This window comes from Scylla paramamosain, chromosome 11 (assembly GCF_035594125.1).
Source record: "Scylla paramamosain isolate STU-SP2022 chromosome 11, ASM3559412v1, whole genome shotgun sequence".
Lineage (NCBI taxonomy): Eukaryota > Metazoa > Arthropoda > Malacostraca > Decapoda > Portunidae > Scylla > Scylla paramamosain.
Window position 1 is genome coordinate 6,545,001 of NC_087161.1, and position 5,771 is coordinate 6,550,771.

The window sequence follows — 5,771 nt, forward strand, 5'->3', positions numbered from 1 at the left end:
TGTACACATTTTTCTTCCTTATTTCATGTATATATTTCCTCATTATTTTTATTCTATTATTAGTATTTTTGTCTTATTACTATCTTCGTATTTCGTATTTCATGTATATATATATTCATTTCTCTCATTTTTCCTTCCGTTTTCATTTTTTTCTTTTTGTAAACTCGAATCTCGTTTTCTGCGAATTCATCTCCCTTTTCTGTTGACGGCTCGAGTCAGCTGAGTGTTTTTTTTTATTTTTTTTTATTTTTGTTTAATCTCTCTCTCTCTCTCTCTCTCTCTCTCTCTCTCTCTCTCTCTCTCTCTCTCTCTCTCTCTCTCTCTCTCTCTCTCTCTCTCTCTCTCTCATATTTGTTCTGTCAATTTGTCCATATTTTTTCTTCCCGCCACCTACGGCCTCCTCCTCCCTCTCCTCCTCCTCCTCCTCCTCCTCCTCCTCCTCCTCCTCCTCCTCCTCCTCCTCCTGCTTTTTCTACACCTCGTCGCTCTTCCTCGTCGCTCGCCTCCTCCTTCTTTTCATCACCTGCTTTTTGTTTCCTCCTCCTCCTCCTCCTCCTCCTCCTCCTCCTCCTCCTCCTCCTCCTCCTCCTCCTCCCCTCGGTTTTTATGCTATTTTCAAGTTACTATGTCACGTTTCTTCTTCTTCTTCTTCTTCTTCTTCTTCTTCTTCTTCTTCTTCTTCTTCTTCTTCTTCTTCTTCTTCTTCTTCTTCATCTTCATCTTCATCTTCATCTTCATCTTCATCTTCATCTTCATCTTCTTCTTCTTCTTCTTCTTCTTCTTCTTCTTCTTCTTCTTCTTCTTCTTCTTCTTCTTCTTCTTCTTCTTTATCGGCTTACAGTTCTTATCCTCATTCACTTTCCATTTTCCAGTTGTCTCCTCCGCTCTCTCTCTCTCTCTCTCTCTCTCTCTCTCTCTCTCTCTCTCTCTCTCTCTCTCTCTCTCTCTCTCTCTCTCTCTCTCTCTCTCTCTCTCTCTCTCTTGCTATTATAGGCTTTTGAAAACATTTATGTCGGTCTGTAGCGAAAGGAGGAGGGAGAGGAGGAGGAGGAGAGGAGGAGGAGGAGGAGGAGAATGAATAGTATGCGGAATAGAAAGAGGAGGAGAGATCATGGGGAGAGAGAGAGAGAGAGAGAGAGAGAGAGAGAGAGAGAGAGAGAGAGAGAGAGAGAGAGAGAGAGAGAGAGAGAGAAATAGTTTGAGTAAGATGTGAGAGGAAAGAAGAGGAAGAGGAAGGTATAGAAAAGATAGGAGAGAGAGTCAAGGGAGAGGGGAAGGGGGAGGTAACAGACACGGGAGGTGAGGGGAAGTCGGGACTGGAAATACAGGAAATAAGGAAAAGGAGAGTAAAAGAGAGGAATGGGAGAAATAGAAGGGAAAGTTAAAGAGAAGAAGAGGGGAGAATAGAAAGAGGGAAAGGGTATGGGAAGTAAAGGGTGAAAAAGAGATAAGAGGGAAAGAATAAGCAATAAAGGGGAAGGAGGGAGAGAGAAATGTATGGGAATGAAAGAGGAGAGGAAGAGAGGAAAGGGAGAGGGGAGAGAGAGTATTTTCCCCTTTTTTAATGTATGGAATATAAAGGATTTCGTTTCCCCTTTCCTCTTTACCTGTACCTCTCTCCCCTCACTCTCTCTCTCTCCCTCTCTCTCCTCTCCCTCTCTCTCTCCTCTGTTCCCCTCATAGAGTTATAGAGTCAAGCTGTATTTATTGAGTTTGCTTCCTTATGGCTTTGCAATTTATAAGGTTAAAGTGTGCTGTCTCCTTTTTTTCTCTGCCTTTCTCTATCTTTATCTCTCTCTCTCTCTTTTTCTCTCTCAATATCTGTACTTTTATTTTTATTGTTGTTTCGTGTGGCTCTCGTTGGTTTTCTCTCTCTCTCTCTCTCTCTCTCTCTCTCTCTCTCTCTCTCTCTCTCTCTCTCTCTCTCTCTCTCTCTCTCTCTCTCTCTCTCTCTCTCTCTCGTTATTTATTGCCATGTTTTCGCTTTTTTCCCTAATTCTTCTTTTCTCGTTTGTATTGTTGTTGTTATTGTTGTTATTGTCTTTTCTTTTTCTTCTTCTTCTTCTTCTTACTTGTATCTTCTATTCCGTTCTTTGTTCTGTAAATATTTTTCTTTCTTTTCTCTGCACACACACACACACACACACACACACACACACACACACACACACACACAGAGAGAGAGAGAGAGAGAGAGAGAGAGAGAGAGAGAGAGAGAGAGAGAGAGAGAGAGAGAGCAGTATTTACAGTAGAAACAAGTGACGAGAGAGAGAGAGAGAGAGAGAGAGAGAGAGAGAGAGAGAGAGAGAGAGAGAGAGAGAGAGAGAGAGGAGAATAGTATTTATGAAAGATATATAAAGGAAAAGGAAAGATAAAGGGAATAAAGAAAGAAAATGAGAAAGAGAGAGAGAGGAAAGGACAGAAAGAGAGGATAAATGAAAGAGAGGAAGAGTAAGAGAAAAGAGATAGAACGAGAGGATGACAGAGAAAGCACTTGAAAGGAGATAACAGTAAGAGAGAGAGAGAGAGAGAGAGAGAGAGAGAGAGAGAGAGAGAGAGAGAGAGAGAGAGAGAGAGAGAGAGAGAGAAAGGCGGTTGGTTGGAAGAGCAAAAGAAAGACGTAAGAACAGAGAGAGAGAGAGAGAGAGAGAGAGAGAGAGAGAGAGAGAGAGAGAGAGAGAGAGAGAGAGAGAGAGAGAGAGGAAAAACAAGCCCATAGATTTAAAAGGTCATTCAATAAGGGAAAGGTTAATAAAATGGAATAAAAAAACACCATTCTCTCTCTCTCTCTCTCTCTCTCTCTCTCTCTCTCTCTCTCTCTCTCTCTCTCTCTCTCTCTCTCTCTCTCTGGCTCACCGGTAATCAAGTAATCCGTCTATATATCACCACGTTCGACGCCCGTCATCCCTAGCAGTGTCAACAAAGCCACCCCTTCATCCAGCCAATCACCGCGCAGCTCCCACCATTCACGCCTCATCATTGGCGGATTCCGGGCTCGTGTCGTTGTTTTCTTTTTTGGTTCTGTCCTTTTTGTTTTTGTGTTGTGTTTTGTATGGAGGTTTTGGGTTTGTTATTTTTTTGTTTTGTTTTTGTTTGTTTGTGTTTGTTCATTTATTTGTTGATTGTTTCTTTTTTTACTGTGAATTTTCTCTTTTCAGTTCGTTGTCTATATATTTTTTCTGGTCTTTTTTTTATTTTTTTTTCATTTTCTTTTATTTATTTATTTTTACTTTTTTTTGTTGTTTTGGTGGGTGTTATTTATTTATTCGTTCATTCATTCGTTTATCTATTCATTATTGTTTTTATTTATCTAATTCCCTTTGTTTCCTGAAGTTTTGGAAATTTTGCAATTTTGTAGTTGGTATTTTTTTCCCATTTTTTTCCTATTTTTTTCATATTGAATGTTTTTTTTTCGAAGATTTATGAACTGAAGTGTTTTTTTTTCTTTTAGTATACATTTCTTTATTTTTCCTAGTTTTCTTATTTTCTCATTCTCTTCGGCCAGTTTTTCATTTATTTCCTTATTTTATTTCAGCCCCTCTCCTTCCCAATTATTTGTGAATGTTCATATAAATCTTACTTTTTTTTCTTTTTCATTCATCTACTTGCTTCCTGTACCTTTTCAATTATTTCCCTAACTTTGTGAAGTTTACAAATTTTTAGAAACGGTATTGTTGCATTTTCCTCCCTATCGCGGTTTACATAATTAAGATACAGTAGATATTCTTGTATTTTTCCTATGGTGGCTTATACAGTATAGGTTAAGCACAGTAGACATTTTTGTATTTTTCCTTATGGTTTAGAATTTTGTTACAGTATACATTCCTCTACTTTGTTTATTCAGACTGGAGGCTTATACTGTCTTAATACTGTGCATATTTTTGTATCTCTTCCCAATAGTGGTTTATAGAATTTACTGTAGATATATATTTATTTTCTCCCTTTATTTATTTCTTTTCTCTCTCTCTCTTGTTTATACAATTTGAATACAATACATATTTTCGTGTCTCTTCACAGTGGTGGTTTATACAATTTAGATACAGTATATACATTTTTTTCCCCTCTCACACTCTCTCTCTCCCTCTATGGCGGTGCGTGCAATTTATTCACTACGTGTTTGCGTAAAGAAAATATAGTAGTCGTGAATCGTGTATAATTCCCTCGTCCTTCTCCGCGGCCCATAGAAGGTCACGGGCAGGGTGATGCATCCCACCCTAATGACATTCCAGCGTGGGTGACTGTGGTGCGTAATACTTCAGGTGCGTAACAGACAGAGAGTTGGTGGTACGGAGATGCTGAGGCTTGTTGATTTATTTATGTGTGTGTGTGTGTGTGTGTGTGTGTGTGTGTGTGTGTGTGTGTGTGTGTGGATGAGGGTGGTGGTTATTGAGTTTTCTTGCTCTCCTTTTGTTTATTTATTTTGTGTGTGTGTGTGTGTGTGTGTGTGTGTGTGTGTGTGTGTGTGTGTGTGTGTGTGTGTGTGTGTGTTTTGTGGTGATTTTTCTGTTGGTGTTGCGTGTGGATGTGGGTTGTTGTGTTTGTTTTGTGTTGTGAAGTATTTTTTTTTCTTTTCTTCTCCTTTTCTTTGTGTGTGTGTGTGTGTGTGTGTGTGTGTGTGTGTGTGTGTGTGTGTGTGTGTGTGTGTGTGTGTGTGTGTGTGTGTGTGTGTGTGTGTGTGTGTGTGTGTGTGGGAGTCATTGATTTCTGTTTATATGTACTTTTTTTCCGTATGTGTTTTTTTTTTCTTTTTTTTTTTATTTGTGTGTGTAGGTCGTTCTGTTTGTTTCGTGTTGGTCTGAAGTCTTTTCTTCCCCACTTTTTTTTTTTTTTTAATGTAGGAAGGATACTGGCCAAGGGCAACAAAAATCTAATAAGAAAAATGCCCACTGAAATGCCAGTTCCATAAAAGGATCAAAGCAGTGGTCAAAAATTGGTGGATAAGTGTCTTGAAACCTCCCTCTTGAAGAAATTCAAGTCATAGGAAGGTGGAAATACAGAAGAAGGCAGGGAGTTCCAGAGTTTACCAGAGAAAGGGATGAATGATTGAGAATACTGGTTAACTCTTGCGTTAGAGAGGTGGACAGAATAGGGGTGAGAGAAAGAAAAAAGTCTTGTGCAGCGAGGCCGCGGAAGGAGGGGAGGCATGCAGTTAGCAAGAACAGAAGAGCAGTTAGCATGAAAATAGCGGTAGAAGACAGCTAGATATGCAACATTGCGGCGGTGAGAGAGAGGCTGAAGACAGTCAGTTAGAGGAGAGAAGTTGATGAGACGAAAAGCTTTTAATTCCACCCTGTCTAGAAGAGCAGTATAAGTGGAACCCCCCTAGACATGTGAAGCATACTCCATACATGGACGGATAAGGCCCTTGTACAGAGTTAGCAGCTGGAGGGGTGAGAAAAACTGGCGGAGACGTCTCAGAACACCTAACTTCATAGAAGCTGTTTCAGCTAGAGATGAGATGTGAAGTTTCCAGTTCAGATTATAAGTAAAGGACAGACCGAGGATGTTCAGTGTAGAAGAGGGGGACAGTTGAGTGTCATTGAAGAAGAGGGGATAGTTGTCTGGAAGATTGTGTCGAGTTGATAGATGGAGGAATTGAGTTTTTGAGGCATTGAACAATACCAAGTTTGCTCTGCCCCAATCAGAAATTTTAGAAAGATCAGAAGTCAGGCGTTCTGTGGCTTCCCTGCGTGATATGTTTACCTCCTGAAGGGTTGGACGTCTATGAAAAGACGTGGAAAAGTGCAGGGTGGTATCATCAGCGTAGGAGT